Below are 17654 nucleotides of genomic sequence, written 5' to 3'. Positions count from 1 at the left end.
GGGGCAGCTTCCCCCCCCCCTTTGCTTCACAGATATTATGCAGGACACAGCAGGCAGCTACAATCACTGGGATATTTTTCGCACTGAGATCTAGTTTTGCGAGTAAACAACACGAGCACCCCTCCAGTCAACCAAAAGCACATTCAACTGTCATTCTGCGCTTGCTGAGCCAATAGATGAATACTTCCTTGGTGCTGTTGAGGTGACCAGTGTACGGTTTCATGAGCCATGGGAGTAAGGGGTATGCTGGGCCCACCCCCCAGGATCACTATTGGCATTTCAACATCCCCAGTGGTAATCCAGCAGCTGGGAAAAGAAAATCCTTGCTTGTAGTTTTCTGAACAGTCCTGTGTTCTTAAAGATGCAAGTGTCATGCACCTTCCCTGACCAGCCAACACTGATGTCGATGAAACATCCCCGGTGACTCACCAACACTTAACCATAAAAAAGTAGCCCTTTCTGCTGAGGTACTCTGTGGCACGGTGTTCTGGTGCCAAAATAGGGACATGCATGCAGTCTATCCCTCTACCACAGTTCGGGAACCCCATTGCTGTATATCCATGCACTTTGTCTTGCGCATTGCCAAGAGGCACAGTCCTGCATCACATGAGACTATTAATGGCCCTGCACACTTGTATGACAATGACCCCCACAGTACATTTTCCAACTCCCAAATTATTTCCCACTGACCAGTAGCAAGCAATCTGATGTTGCAAACTTCCACAGTGCTATCACAAGTTGCTTCTCCACTGCCAGTGCAGCTCTCATTCTGGTGTCCCTGAACTGCAGGGCTGGGGCAACCGGGGCACACATATACAGGAATTACTTGCATTACTTGCATTACTTGCATCTGAAGAAGTGAGATTCTTACCCACGAAAGCTTATGCTCCCAGTACTTCTGTTAGTCTCAAAGGTGCCACAGGACCCTCTGTTGCTATATACAGGAATGTGACCTTGTGCATCTGAAAGGTCTGCAACCACTGCTCATTATCCCAAGCCTGCATTGCAACACAAACCCACCAGTCCGTGATCATTTCTTGGGACTGCCATATATAGCTGCTTCATGAATGCCACCAACAACCTTCAATTGGTTTTCACTATATACCACAGCAATCTGTCCTCCACGAAATTGTCATGCTCCCTGCTGATGCAGTTCTTCTTGTGGCTCTGCAAATACCAGAGGATCGTGCATTCTGTGCTTGCAATGCTCATGACAATAGTGCAGAGCTATGTAGGCTCTACGCTTCTATCAGACATGGTCGACAGCGAGCAGGCCCATGCAGCTTCATGGAATTTTTTTTAAAAGGCTCAAAAATTATGGGATATAGATGACATGATGGGATGGAGAAAGTTGCATGCTGGGAAGTTGACCCCTTGCTCCCAGTCACCCCTGCGCGACTCATTTCTGTCCCACTCTGCATTGCCAAAACTTCCCAAAAGACAGTGCACTAAACAATGGTGAGTTGCACGCTGGGCTACCCATGATGCACCGCACTGGGCATCAACACCAGCACTCCTGATGAGTGACTGCAGCCCTGATGCAAGGAACCAAGTATGCACATGAACAAGTGGCATAGTAACCGTGGTGGCTTTATGCCAACATAGCTTGTGTCAGCAAAAGTGTTAGTGTAGCCAAAGGAGTGACTCCTCTAGCCGGTAGCTAGCGTAGACTCAGATCCTCTGAACCAACCGCTAGTGTTATGTGCACTACAACAATAGGTGGGTGAAACAAGCAAGCAAACAGACTGGAAAGGGAAGGAATCTGATGTAGCAGGAATAAGAACATGTTTTTACCAAGAATCACAGTGTGCACAATCTGTAGGTATAGTAAGACTCCCAGGAGACATTCAGTAGCAAGAATATTAGTTCACCATCTGCCTAACTTATCAGCATTTTGTAGATATCACAGCCCAGGTGAGTTTTAAGGGGGGATTTGGGAGTGGATAAGGTAGTGGCCAGCCTGATTTTCTGCAGGAGTTTGCCCGTGCATATGGGGGTGGGATGGGAGAAAGTGTGGAGGTGTTTTTACAGTGAAATTGGTGGTCAGTGTTGGCAGAGTGAAGGCAGAGGTTGACATGGCAGTGAACTAACAGAGCACATAAGTAGGATGGGGTGAATTGTGACAGGCCGTCAAGGCAGAGACACATAGCTTGTGTTTGATGTAGTGGAGAAAGGGGAGTCCATTGGTCAAAACGTGAGCCAGGAAGTTGATCTTAGTAACAGCATTTTGAAGGGATTTGAAGGGAACACAGTTGTAGCAATCAAAGCCAGAAAAGAGAGGGTGGCAATAGTCAAGGTTCAGGATGATGAAGTCCTGGATGAGAGTTTTAGCTGTCTGGACAAAGGAAAGGTGAGATCTTAATATTGTTATAGATGAAGATGCAGCATGACAGAAAGAAACCGTGGATGCCTGAGTCTAGAAAGAGGACTGAATCAAAGTTGATATCCAGATTATGGGGCTGGCTGTTGGTGGCTTGTCCACAGTGACTGAGAAAAATGGAGAAAGGAATAGCCAAGAATTCAGTTTTGACCACGTTGGATGTAATGTGACAGATGGAAAGCCACAAAGAGGAGTCAGAAAGGCAGGCTAAGATTTTAGTTTGGATGGAGGGAGACAGGTCTGGAGTGGAGAGGTAGATCTGTCAGTCATCAGTGTAAAGGTAGTACTCAAAGCTGTGCTTGCAGGTAATATTACATAACGAGAGGATGTAAAGGAAGAAAAAAGGAGAAGCAGGACAAAGCCCCAAAAGTTGGAAGGGGGGCATGAGGAGGACCCACCAAATGACACACTGAAGGAAAAATTAGAGAGATAAGAAGAGAACCAGGAATGTGCAGCCATGAAAGCCAACACGGAATAGAATTGCAAGAAAAGGAGCATGATTAATTGTGTTATGGGTAACTGATTAATTATGAAGTATGAGGATGGAGTCCAGGCCCTGATATTTGTCTAGGAAGAGGTCATTAGAGATCTTGGTGAGAGCAGCTTCAGTGAGTACAGAAGATGGGACATTCTCCAAACAACTTCTGGAATCCTGCAGGATGGCTTTGAGTGCAATTTTCAGCCGTCTCAAACATTGTCAAGTCAGGCAAAATGAGTTCCTGAGCAACCCAGTTACAGAACTCCTTAGTTCTCCTCCAACACAGATATATGACTTGAGACCTCAACCTAGTTCTGAGGATGCTGTCAGATCCTCCTTTTGAACCTTCATCTTCAGTGTTCCTCTACTTTGCTGGTATCAGAATAGCCCCCTGTAGAACTGTCGGGCACTAAAAGTAGGAGAGAGAAAAATTAAGATTCCTTACCTGTTCATTTCCTTTTTCCTATTCTGAGTCCTGAAAATCCATCCCCACCCTGTCTGTCTATTTTTAAGGGGTGCTTTCCAGTAGCATGCTGTTTTCCAGCAGACTTTTCACCAATGTCCTCAACATGCTTTGTGTGTCTATTAAAATAAATCCAGCTCTTTCAAGATGACTAGCTAGTGGCCATTGTACAGATGCTCAGTCAACACGTCAGCCTCCTGACCATTGGTTTTAGACCTGCGTCAGATTTGGGAGTGCTCCACTCCAGCCATTCTTCCAGGGGCTAGAGCTCAGGAGGTGGCTATTGATGGCTAGTCCTGGTGTGCCTCTACTTCCAGTAAAAAGGGCATCATTGTCAGACACTCAAAATAGGAGAAAGGAAATTAATGGGCAAGTTATTTTAAAAAATCTGAGTGACGGGTTGAAAAGAATGCATCAGAAACAGAGGAAGTTTCCCCAGGACCTTTCATCATCAGCCTGAACTATTTTTAAGGTTTAAGAAATAAAGTTTGGATTGGGCCTATTGAACTAAGTCTAAGCAGTTTTCTCTCAAATGAAACTTGACAAGCCCATGCAAAGCCCACTGAAGTAAACGGGGGTGTCTTTCCATTGACTTCAATGGGCTTTAGGTGAGGCCCTGTGTGATCTTAGGGTCAGATCCTTAGCAGGTGTAAACTGGTGATGATCTGCATTTAAGCCAGATTCTTAGCTGGTGTAAGTCAGTATGGAGTTACTCTGATTTACACTATCTGAAGATCTGGCCCTTTGAACCTTTTCTCGTGTAACGTTTATGTAGGGCCATGAGTGCTTCCAATTCATGGCCCTCATTTCAGCTCTATCACTGCTGGTGCTAGCTTTGGGTATTATTTATTATCCTATTGTCCAAATTATGACATGTTTTTTTCATAAGTGCCCAGATAAGCATCTCAGTATTTATCATAGACTGCCCAACCAGCTATGCTTTAAAAAAAAAAAAATGAAGATGCTTTTGCTTTTAGGAGTTCCCATTCAGGATTTTAAGAAATAATTTCTCTGAGTGTCAGGGATGCCTGTGTACATCTCTCCTCTACGAACTTCAGAGCCTTTAATTCCAGCGCCTACATTTTCAAAATGAAACTCCTTGGGGAATTAGCTGTAAGACCCTCAGCCACATCAGTGAGAGTCAGGCAGCTAAATCCCATGTAGCACTTGGGATATTTAAGACTAAGCTACAGACACTTTCCCAGCCTTTTCTAAGTTAATAAGGACAAAAAAAGAGTTTTGGTGTAGCCCATCTTTCATTGACACTCACTAAGCACAGCCCTTTCTTATTATAATGGTAGAAAGAGGGTGTTCTTTAGATAACACTAGTCTACAATTTTTGAGAAGTCGTCTGCTTCAGTGATAAAATGTGCTATTTATTATGTATTTTGATGTGCTGAATTCAAATATGACAATTAAAACAACTGATTGGCTACTGTTTCGAAGATATTTAAGTTTTTACATTTTATGTCTATGTATATTGTGTAGATAGTAGAGTTTTAATCATAAATTGTAAACCTAGGTCTTTTCATGTGTTTATGGTTGCTTTACATGATAATATTTCACCTATCCTGTTTATGTAACACTTTAAAAATCAGCAAAAGGGTTATATAAATAAAATTCATTATGAAACAAAAGGCAAAAAACTATTCTGTACATAGTTTAGTCCTATTCAGTGTCTACTCGGGGCTTCTTGTATTCATTAAATGGAGCATCTCTTGTCACTGTCCAGCAATAGTCTGCAAGCATTGATGGGCTCCATTTGCCCTGATAGCGTTTCTCCATTGTTGCAATGTCCTGGTGAAATCGCTCGCCATGCTCGTCGCTCACTGCTCTGCAGTTCGGTGGAAAAAAATCTAGATGAGAGTGCAAAAAATGTATCTTTTGTGGAAGCAGAGAAAGAACTGACAGGAAGGGGATGCAATGCATGACAGTTCGTTAGCAAGAGTTAGGCTAACTTTAACCCTAATAATGCGAGATTTGTAGAATCGAGGAATGTGTGAGGCGAGTGGGAAAGAAGTGTGTGAGAAGTTGTTGTGACCTTGTGTAGATAATATGGAATGTAGACTAAGAGTCTACATTAGTGAGCAAAACAAGATATCAGAATGATCTATGTATAAACAAAATGCAGCTGTTGCTCATTATTGTCTGTAACAAAAGGTATAAATGCTTGCTGTAATTGTTTACCTGTTGAGAGACCTGTTTAGCTCTCTCCCTCTATGCAATTGATAGAGAGATAATAAAGTATCTGATTTGCTGTACCCAAACAAAAAGTGAGAACTCTGTTATTCTCCGACAATTTGGGGGCTCGTCCGGGATCTGTGTTTTATAAGTTTGAGATGAATTGGTATTGTTTAAAGTTGCAAAAACCGAGACATGTTGCAACCAAGGCTTTTGTATGCCTTGAGGAGGTTTTCCACCAAGAACCTGTAGTTGTCTGCCTTGTTGTTTCAGAGAAAATTTATTGCCACTAACTAGAAGGCTTTCCATGCCGTCTTTTCCTTGCCACGCAATGCATGGTCAAATGCATCATCTCAAAGAAGTTCACGAATCTGAGGACCAACAAAGACACCTTCCTTTATCTTAGCTTCACTTAACCTTCGAAATTTTCCTCGGAGGTACTTGAAAGCTGCTTGTGTTTTGTCAATGGCCTTGACAAAGTTCTTCATCAGACCCAGCTTCATGTGTAAGGGTGGTAACAAAATCTTCCTTGATTCAACAAGTGGTGGATGCTGAACACTTTTCCTCCCAGGCTCCAATGACTGTCAGAGTGGCCAATCTTTCTTGATGTAGTGGGAATCTCTTGCACGACTATCCCATTCGCAGAGAAAACAGCAGTACCAAGCAAGAGAGCAACAACCTTCAAATCGCCACAAAGCTGCCACTGATGTTGGTCATAGTTTATGCACCTCAAAAGTTGTTTCATGTTGTCATAGGTTTCCTTCATATGGACTGCATGACCAACTGGAATTGATGGCAAAACATTGCCATTATGCAGTAAAACAGCTTTAAGGCTCGTCTTCGATGAATCAATGAACAGTCTCCACTCATCTGGATTGTGAACGATGTTGAGGGCTGCCATCACACCATCAATGTTGTTGCAGGCTACAAGATCACCTTCCATGAAGAAGAATGGGACAAGATCCTTTTGACGGTCACGGAACATGGAAACCCTAACATCACCTGCCAGGAGATTCCACTGCTGTAGTCTGGAGCCCAACAGCTCTGCCTTACTCTTGGGTAGTTCCAAATCCCTGACAAGGTCATTCAGTTCACCTTGTGTTATGAGGTGTGGTTCAGAGGAGGAGGATGGGAGAAAATGTGGATCCTGTGACATTGATGGTTCAGGACCAGAAGTTTCATCCTCTTCCTCTTCCTCGTCTGACTCAAGTGAGAATGATACTGGTGCATCAGGAACCGGCAGTCCTTCTCCGTGGGGTACTGGGCGTTTAGCTGATGGAATGTTTGGATAATGCACAGTCCACTTTTTCTTCTTTGACACACCTTTCCCAACTGGAGGCACCATGCAGAAGTAACAATTGCTGGTATGATCTGTTGGCTCTCTCCAAATCATTGGCACTGCAAAAGGCATAGATTTCCTTTTCCTGTTCAACCACCGTCGAAGATTTGTTGCACAAGTGTTGCAGCATATGTGTGGGGCCCACCTCTTGTCCTGATCTCCAATTTTGCAGCCAAAATAAAGGTGATAGGCTTTCTTAACCATAGTGGTTTTTGTGATGCAAAAGTCACTTCACCACAAACATAGCAGAAGTTATCTGCACTGTTCACACAAGTATGAGGCATCTCTGCTCACTTTGGCTAAACAGAAATGTGTCCCTTTGCAAAATCAAACACTGACAAATAAGAGAGCACGACACTGTCTGATTTCTAGAGCTGATATAGGGCAATTTGTTCAGCAGAGTGATGCAAGCTTCGTTATGATTGCATCATCCATGACTTCTAGGAATAACATGATGCAATTCATATCATGTATGACACAATACCAGCTTCAGATTGCATCATTCATTGTTTTTCCTAAAAAGCAAGTACTGTCCAAAGCCAGTAATAGATTTATTCATAGATCCAGTCAAAGATGTATTTTAGTCATTTCTGGTTTAAATTGAGACCCCTTCCCTTTATAACTCACTTATCCTCCGCCATTCCCAAGTCAAGGGTCGTATATACTGACCCAATAGCATATCTTGAAAACTAGAGCCAATCAACAATTTTAAGCATCATTTTCGTTCTCAGTGACCCAGAATTAGTAAAGTTTGACTACATTTATTTCAGAAGCATTTTGGCTGTAGAGCAGTGTAATAGGAGGACATATATTAGGTTATTTTAGGCTTTTAAAGAGGAAATCTAGTAAACCTGCTATTCTGTTTGTACGTAGGAGTCTTTGCCTCTTGATACACCTGCTGTCTTCCCTTCCTTCACATACAAACAAACACAAGTCATAAACAAGTTCAGTTGCAAAGATTTATGCCTGACAGTCCCACAGGAGTAATCCATACTCTGAACACAAATCTAGTTGCCCTACTGTCTTTCACTGCCTTGGCACTTGGAGTATTTTATCAAGGTCATCTACGACTAACCGTGTCCTGCTTTCAGTCCAGCCAGACTGCCCTGCACACAGCTTCTCCCCTCAGAATCCCGTTCTAGGGGATATGCTTTCAGTGATACCACTTTCTGCTCACAGATAACAGGTCAGACAACCAGAAATCCAGCAAGATCTTAGCCTAGGGTGACCAGACGTCCCGATTTTATCGGGACAGTCCCGATATTTCCTTCTTTGTCCCGCGTCCCGACCGATGTTCGGTCGGGACGCGGGACAAAGAAGGAAATTTACCCTCTGCTCCGGCGCTCACGCCCCCCCAACCCCGACTCCGCCCCCTCCTTCCCCCATTGGATCTCTCAATGGAGGGAGGAGGTTAGGAGGAGGGTCGGGCAACTACCAGGAGCCTGGGAGGGGAAGGGAAAGTTGCCGCGGCCCCGCCGGGAAGGAGCCGCTGGAGCGCAGCCGAGTGGGAGAGGCGCGGGGCTCCCATGCCGGCGGCGGGACGCGCCGCATGTGCCCACGGCGGGCTGGGGAGCGGGAGGCTCTGCAGGGCTGGGAAAAGCCCTGGCTCCTGCCCGTTGCCCAGGCTGGAGCCCCGGGGAGCCCCTCAGGAGACCGGCCGCTGCTGTGGAGGCAGCAGCCGGGGCTGGCTCTGGCCCGGGTGGGCAGCGTGGGCCGCCGGAGACACGCGGCGAAGAGAGGCTGCGGGGGCGAGACTTGTCCCAGGCAGGGAGGCCGGCGGACAGGGGCGAGGGGCCAGCCGGGGTCCCCATAAACTTCCCCGCTGCTGACAGGGAGCCCCGCGCCTCTCTTGCTTGGCTGCGCTCCAGCGGCTCGCCCCGCCTGGAAGGAGCCGCTGGAGCGCAGCCGAGCGGGAGAGGCGTGGGGCTCCCTGCCGGCGGCGGGACGCGCTGCATGTGCCCACGGCGGGCTGGGGGGCAGGAGGCTCTGCAGGGCTGGGAAAAGCCCTGGCTCCTGCCCGTTGCCCAGCCTGGAGCCCCACAGGTGACCGGCCGCTGCTGTGGCTCGGCTGTGCCAGCCCTGGCCCCTTGCACGCCCGCGCCGTGGCCAGCCCCGGACTTTGTTTCTTGTCCCCCCCCCCCCCGCCCTCTTTATCCCTAGCCCCTTCTGCATCGGGGCCAGCTTTTGCCCTGGGGTGGGCAGCACGTGCGCCCGGCGCGGCTGGGGCCTGCTAATGCCCCCCCCGCCCCTGCGAAACTGCTTTTTTTTTTTTTTTTTTTCGGCTCCGCCGCCATTTTTTTTTTGCTCCGCCCCCCCTGCGTCCCGATATTTCATCCCTGTGGTCTGGTCACCCTATCTTAGCCCCAGTGAGCAGGGCTGGATCACAGCGATATCTGTCTGCATTCCTCCTGCATCTCTTCCTTCTGTCAGTGTTTAACAGAACTCTAGTCAGCACAGATACATGGGAAGGTTACATGCTTCTGAACAAGCTCTCTCTGAGACCGAGCCCAGAGTTGTTGTCTAAGGCCAGTTCAGTGTTCACTCCATCCATTGGCTTCCTTCAGAAAGTTCTTCAAAGAATGCCAAAGGCTTCCGTGTCTATTGGCTGAGAAAAATATTCACAAGAGCAGCGTTAAAAAGTACAAATCAGTGGAGCTGCACAGCTCTAGATAAAATCCATGCAGGATAGGTCCATCAATGGCTATTAGCCAGGGGAGGGGCAGGAATAGTGTTCCTAGCCTCTGTTTGCCAGAAGCTGGGAATGAGCGACAGGGGATGGATCACTTGATGATGACCTGTTCTGTTCATTCCCTCTGGGGCACCTGGCACTAGCCACTGTCGGAAGGCAGGATACTGGACTAGATGGACCTTTGGTCTGACCCAGTAGGGCCATTCTTATGTTATGTTCTTTGCTGGGTGTCATTCTGGTTGCAAAAATGAAATGTAAGTCACGAGAAATATTGCAGTGCGTCCTTTTTCCCCTTTTCACCAAACGAGACATGGAGTAATTTGTATCACACGGTGCAAAGGATTAGGGTCTTTTTGCAGCTACCAAAAACTGTCAAAAACCTGCAAAGCCCAACATGAGTAATTTTGCCCTTTCACATAGCCACCAAAGCCCAAACTGAACAGCTTTGCCTTCCATTGTGGCCCTTTCTTCACAGCTGTATGAACAGACCTGATTATTGGGTCCCTGGGTGAGAAAGGAACCAGCTGCATGAAGCCAGCAACTCACATCCATGGTCTGTCTCGGTTTCTGGATCGCAGGTGATAGAAGGTCTGATCTCTCAGCATGTCACCACTGATTTGGGCTGCGTGAGTGTACCCTGAGGACTGATTGTGCAGGTGGACCACCTGCTCTGTACTCCCATGCTGCTTTTCTACCCCTCCCCCCCCATCTATCTGCTTTGACATTCTGAGGGGTATACAAAGGGACAAGGTTGGGCACTCCTTCAAGGCCCTGAATCACTGATCCTTCCACTTCAGCCTCTTATCACATTGCCCTCTATCCACTCCACTCCGCTAATGACACCAGCCTCAATGTCCCATTGGTCCATCTGTCCCACAACCCTCTTGGCACCTTTTCACACATGGTTCCTGAGGCAGGAGATGCTCTCTCCTGAGCTGGCTGACTAGGCCATAACCCTCCTCTCATTCAAATCCCTCCTTAAGACCCACTTCTACCATGACATCCGAAGAAGCGACTGAATGCAGACATATTTCTAAGACAGCTACTATATATTTTTCCATTTTTGTTTTGTTTATTCATCCCGGGCTCACAATTCTGCTGAGTTAACCGAGTGATTTTGCTAGTGTGGCCCCGTCCGTCCGTCCTTCCCATCCTCACCCCCTTGACTGCATGATGTGTGAAGTCTGACGGCTGATGGTGTGGGCCTTGGGTGATTTATCCGTAGGATGAGATGCCCAGCACACACTGGGGAGCTGCAAAATAATAATAATAATCTGCTGCAGCCGTCTTTGAAGCTGCTTCAACTCCCCTCCACCACCAAAACACAAACAGGCGTGTTCAGCTGAGCTGCCTGCATAGTCGTGGATCTGCTGAGCCTTACACACCTCCACCCTGCTACAGCTAGAGCCCACACACAAAAGAACTTCACTTCATGCGGCCTGGCCCATTGGCTCCTGCTTGCCTCATTCTCACACAGTAGAACCGCACGGCTTCCAAAGCTATTCAGATCTTGTGAACGCATGGAGAAGGAGGCAGGATTCTGGCCTTAGCAGGATGCATCCCACTGTCTGAATTTGACTTAGAGTCTCTCACTTTCACATCCATCCCAAATACAGTATCCTTCCCCCTTAGTTATACCACAGCTGGGAAGGACATGACCCGAGCCAAGAAACTTAAAGCTGAAATTGACATTTATCGTTAATCTCTCCACTGTTGCTTACAAAACAGGCTCAGCAGTGCAAGCCTAGGACAGGGAGCCAGCTCGAGCTGCACTTTCCTCGGCTTTTGCTGGTTAGGTTTCTAACATTTAATTCCTTTGCATTTTATTTAAAAGGCAGCTTTGTTTATAAAATGCCCATGGCTTGTTTACAAGATCCCCTACCTCCGAAGAAATGTGTGTTTGATCAGTTCTGCGTTTTATAGATCATATTCCCCTGCCATTTGGCTAAAGGTGAAATTCACCCTGTGCAGAGGGCCAGTAAAAGGCCTATGCACCACTTAAGTCCCGCTTCAGGATGAGACATGGCAGGCTCCCCACCAGCCAAATCGATGACTCATTTGTAGGCGCCCAGCACTACAGCTCAAGCCAGGGTGGGGCCAGAGAGGGCGTATTTCGGATGTAAGTGATGCACAGGTCTTGTGATGGCCGTCTGCACGGGGTTGAATTTTCTCCTAAATGAATAGTTTACGTCAAGCAGTACTTTTAGTTCAAAGGCGCCATTCTGGACCATTTTGTAAATGAACCTTTGGGCCACATAGCCTATACACAGAAATGCCTTGGAGAAGCATTCTGAGAAACCGCCAGATGGAGAGGCAAACTTTGTGCCCCCTGTGAAGTTTAATGTTATAAATCACACCTATTTTAAACTTGTACAAACACAAAAAATAGCTCTGACGCCAGCAAACCGCTGTTTATATTTTAAATGTGGAGCTCAAAAATAGCCAAAACAATGTGTTTTTTTTTTTTAAATATGGTAAGAAAAAAATATATGTCAAAGGCTGAAACTCTATTTGCGAGGAACAATTTTAAATTGGGACAGTTGTGAAGGTCTGAAAATAGGGTTTTATAACTGGAAATGCCAGCGTAATCCTAAGTATAGCAGGCTCTCTTACATCTCAACTACCAGGTATTTAGAGGGTGTTCTTGGAAACTGCCATTAGCAATGTCTGTTGCCCCAGGTGCACCATTATTTTGTTATGAAAATCCTGGCATGGTTTCACACAAACCGAAGGTGCTGGGCCTTTGATCCCCAACACCAAGCAGCTCCTTGAAACTGGCACTGAGTGACTCATTCTGCCATGAGAAGCAAGATCATGAGAAGTTCTTATGTGTTCTCAAGATGCTGATTCCCTCAGAATTGTGTGCACAGGCCCAGTGCCGGGCTAAGTCAGTCTGGGACTCTAGGCTCCACCCTTGTTTAGTGTGGTAATGAGGGGGCCATCTACACACCTAACTGAGAGGTCTCAAAATGTAATTGTAAATGGGGACTCATCACTGGACTGCTGTGTTACTCGTGGGGTCCTGCAGGCGTCAGTTCTTGGCCCTACGCTATTTAACATTTTTATCAGTGACGAGGAAGAAAACAAAATCATCACTGATAAAAGTTTACAGATAAGGCAAAAATTGGGGGAGTGGTAGAGAGTGAAGAGGACAGGCCACTGATACAGAGCGATCTGGATCGCTGGGTAAGCTGGGCACAAACACTAGGTGTTTTAATATGGCTAAATGTAAACATGCATGTCTGGGAACAAACTTGCAGGATGGAGGACTCTATCCTGGAAAGCAGTGACACTGAAAAAGATTGGGGGGTCATGGTGGATAATCAGCTGAACATGAGCTCCCAATGCAACACAGTGGCCAAAAGAGCTAATGTAATCCTTGGATGCATAAACAGAGGAATCTCGAATAGGAGAAGAGAGGTTATTTTACCGCTGTATTTGGCACTGGTGTGACTGCTGCTGGAATAGTGTGTCCAGTTCTTGTGCCCACAATTCAAGAAGGATGTTGATAAATTGGAGAGGGCTCAGAGAAGAGCCGTGAGAATGATGAAAGGATTAGAAAAGGTGCCTTATAGTGATAGACTCAAGGAACTTAATCTATTTGGCTTAACGAAGAGAAGGTTAAGGGGCGACTTGATCACAGTCTGTAAGTGTCTACCTGGGAAAAAAATATGTGGCTACGAATCTATATTTGAGTATCTAAGTAAGTTGTCTCATTTTTGGAGGTCCAGAGCATTCACTACTCCTGTTAAAGTCAGTGGGAACTCAAACCTCTGAAAATCAAGCCACTGATTGAAGGTTGGATTTTTCAAAGGAGCCTGAAAGAGTTGGAAAACCCAATTCATTATGATTTGGGTACCTAACCCTCCTAGGCTCCTTTGAAAATCCCAGTCTAGGTGCCTAGCTTTGGGTAAGTCAAATCTGAACATTGCAGAATAGGCTCACTTGGTCTCACTTTAAAGGAACACCACTTTTAAATCCATCCCACTGAGGTAGAGGCTGCCCAGAAATTTAAATCTGCACCCATGCTGTATACAGGTGCTGTGATTAAGTGCTCGAGTGATTTGCCTCCCTTATATTATCAGCTCAGCATCCAGTGACAATGCCCATCATTTTCAGTCCCGAAACTGCAATGATCTCCAAGCAGGCACAAGGAGTCCCCAGGATGGAGCTCATTACAGGACCATAGCCCTAGTCATTTGCCGCCCACTGCATTATACAGGGCTTGTAGAATCTCTGATTCAATAAAAAGAACAGCACCTTTGCTGAGTTTGTGGCATTCCAGACCATGCTGTGTTCTTGTCTAGGGATACTTTCCTTTTCTCTATCTGCCCATGCTCCGCTTAGCGGAAGCTATACCATGTCTGGAATGCAGTAGGTTCCTCTTAATTCAGCAGCAGCCCATCCCATTCCTCAGGACAGCTGTGACAGAGAAAGAGGAAGGAAAGATGATATAATGTGACACAAAAAATCAGAATAGACAATTTAGCACTAACAGTGTCCAGTATAGGCAGCCGGAGTGGCACCCTGATTTACACAGCAGCAGCAGTTTGACCTTTGTCTGTTAGAAATAGGAGGAAGACCAGGTCTGGTCTCTACTTTGCCCCAAACAACTGAGAGCAATTCATTCCCAGCTTTCAGGGGCCTGCAGACGCTACGTCATTTCTCTCTGTCATACCTGCAACTGCAAAAGGAGCTTATTTCTTCTCTTTTCATTGCAGGACAGAGTCATGTGTAACAACTAGTGTGCATTGAATGATGAAAAATCTTCTAGCTCTCCAAATGCCTGGCCTGGAGTCAGAGCTTTCAGAACCAAGTGTAAAGTTTTGCAGTCTCCCAAAGTTCCCAAATGATTATTATTTATAGCACCTAGGGACCCTAGCTGAAATCAGGGGTCCATTACACTAGGCACTGTACAAAACACAAGGTAAGAGACAGTCCCTGCCACCAAAGAACTTACAATCCAGAGAGCTAAGATGGACAAACAGTGGTATTGCTGTACCCACGTGACAGATGGGGGGCTGAAGAACAGAAAGAGGAAGTGACCTGTGAAAGGTCACACAGTGAGTCGGTGACAGAACAAGATATTGAACCCAGATGTCCAGAGTGCCAGTCCAGTGCTCTCCTTATCTCTCTGAATGTTTATAAGTACTTTTTTGACAGTATACATTCAGTGCTGCTCCCAAGGAAAGGCTAACGTTTGGGAGGTGGGGGGAGGGGAGGAGACATTTTTGAGATCCTCCTTAGGGGCAAACTGGGGACAAGGCTATTAAAAGAGGTGACCAAACGCCTCATGGCATCATGGGGACACATGTTAGGTGCCTTCGCTGAGCATGTTTGTTGTTTGCAGGTTTCTTTTCATTCGGGGCAGTACGTCTCTGGCAAGGAAACAAGCCTTGTTTTCACCTCCCTCTTAAAAACCCTCCCCACATATATATTGGTTATTTATATTTAAACCTGCCCTTAAATCCTGGTAATTCGGCCTGCCCCTCATAGCAACAGAATCTGTCGCCCGGTGGCTATCTGCAAGGTGTGTAATTGCACTCAGAGCGAGGGCAGGGTAGTGACAGACGGTCCGAGCGCTATCCTTGGCAAATTTAGGAATAGAAGTTGGAGCTGACGGGCGTTGCCTCACAGGAGCTGGAAAGGGATCAACTTGGAGCAAGGGCTGGCGCCACATGTAGGGGCCTGGCTGCGAGTGGCAGAAGTCTGTGGGCACTGGATGCCTCTTAACATATTCCACTGCCCTCAAGACAAGGTAAATTGGTGGTTGAGGCAGACATCAGTTGCGGGTAGTTCTCCTGCTTCCGCAAATTATTGGTAAACCAATTCTTTTGTTTGTTTTAAAGGGACATTCCCCCCCCCCCCCTTCTCTCTTTAAAGTGCAGCTAGAGCTGGCAAAAGGTGCCAGCTCAGCAGCACTTGATAACCAAGAGCTAAATTCATCCCTCCCCCCCGCCCCAGTCAGGTATCGCAGAGCCATTTCCTCCCCTTTCTTCTTTACCCCCCTCCCCATACCCTGAAGAAGCCAGCTCTAGGTGCAAACGTGTGTCAGTCTCCGTGTTCATTCATCCCTTTGCGCCTCTGCCAACAACAAATGCCAAGCAAAGCTAATTGGCACTGAGAGATCTCTTTGAAATGGAAAGTTGTCTCCTGGAATCAGAATGAGACGAAGGGCTGATTGTGCTCTCAGTAGAGTCAATGGTGAAATTCCATCTGACTTCACTTGTGCAGAAGCAAGTGCTAAGCACTGACACATTTAGGAACATAGGAAGTGCTATCCCAGCCTAGTGATGCGTTCAGACCAGGATCTTGGCTCTGACAGTGGCGAGTATCAGATATTTCAGAGAAAGATGTAAGGACCCTGCAGTAGGCAGATGAAGGGTAATCTGCTCCCAGGAAAAGTTTCTTTTAACTCCCTCTGTGGTGGGAAGGTTTACCTCCCTTCCAAAATCTTCCTTCTTTTCTGCTTGATTTTTAATCCTCACTATTGCAACTTTGGATGTTCCTTGTTATTCATACAAATGTCCAATCCTTTTTGGGTATTCTGCTAAGCTCTTGGTCTCAATGATATTTTGTGGCAGTGAGTTCCACAGGCTAATTGTGCAATGTGTTCCTTTCCTTTTAAAATTTGCTGCCTTTCAGTTTCATGGAATGTCCCCTTGTTCTTGTGCCGCGAGACAGTGTGAACAGCAGTGCCTGATCTATCTTCTTTATACTAATTATTTTGGGTCTCTTAGCCATTTTTGGTCTAAGATAATCGTTTGCCTCTCTCACTAGGGCTACTTAGTTTTCATACAAGCTTCTTGTGAGTGACTTTGTCTAAAGCTTTTTGAAAGTCCAAATACATTATTTCAACCAGTTCTACTTTATCTACTATTTTATTAGCAGGTTCAAAGAATTCTAGTTATTAGTGAGTCTCCCTTTGCAGAAGGGTCCCCTATCATATCATGATCATTTAAGAGTTGCATAATTTATTACTCCAATCAATTTACCTGGTACCAGAGTAAGGCATACTGGTCTGTAATGCCCAGCACGGCTCCCTTTGCCTTTTTAAAAAATAGCTACAAGTATTTGCTACCCTCCCCTTCTCCAGTATAGCAGCTGATTGGCAGAATGGAGACTCGGAGTTTCCAGCTCCTATTAGTGATCAGGTTTTCAAAACAGCTCAGCATACAGCAGCTCCCACTTAGAGATGGATGAAAAATTTTGCAGGAAAAAAAAGGTGGTGGGGGAGCATAGGAAGGAAGAGAAACAGATATGGTGACACTGAAACCTTTCACAAATTTGTGTTGATTTCGTCCAACTGGTTTGGTCGAACTGAAAAAAAAAAAAAAAAACCCTGAAAAAATTGCAACTTTTTTGATTTTTTTGGTTCCAAATGACAATTTATTAAACATTCAAAAACATTTTAAATGATTGAAATCAAAACAAAATGTTTCAATTTGTCAAACCAAAACATTTTGTTCGATCTGAAATGAATTTTTATTTGATTTACCAAAAGCTTCAAAAATTAATTTTTGGTTTGAGCTGCAATGATTCTTTCCAGAATTCCCAACAAACTAAAAAAATCATTATTCACCCGGCTCTATTCCCATGGGAAAATGAGCCTTTTGAAAATCTGGGCCAATATGAACAGTGAGCTAACCATTCACAATTATATCACGTCAGAGAAGAAATAGCGATTCCCGAGACACACAGCCAATCACTAGCTGCCTGGGGTTAGGAAGAAATTCCCCCCATAGGCACGTTAATGAATAATTGAGGTTATGCAGGGTTTTACACCTTCCTCCAAACAGCATGGCTGCCTGCGGTGGGTGGCAGAACACAGAGTAGATGGGCCACTGATCTGTTTCCCTACAGCTATTTCTGTGCTCCAGTGTAGCTCTTTGGGAAATATTAACAGATTCCCTGAGAGTTGTTGTTGGATTTGACTGGATGTATTTACTTCATTCAGGCTCTTAACTCAAAATTGTTTTTCTGCTTGAACCCAGAACATGTCCAACAGCTCAAGAATCAACTTTGCCTTTCTCATTTCATTCTGTTAGGCAGATCTTTCATTTTGTTGAGCTTCCTGTATTGAACTGGCTGGAGACTGACACTCTCCCTCTTCATCCCCTTGTT

This window comes from Chrysemys picta, chromosome 3, assembly GCF_011386835.1.
Source record: "Chrysemys picta bellii isolate R12L10 chromosome 3, ASM1138683v2, whole genome shotgun sequence".
Classification (NCBI taxonomy): domain Eukaryota; kingdom Metazoa; phylum Chordata; order Testudines; family Emydidae; genus Chrysemys; species Chrysemys picta.
The sequence above is the reverse complement of the archived record's forward strand: the minus strand, read 5'-3'. Positions refer to the sequence as shown.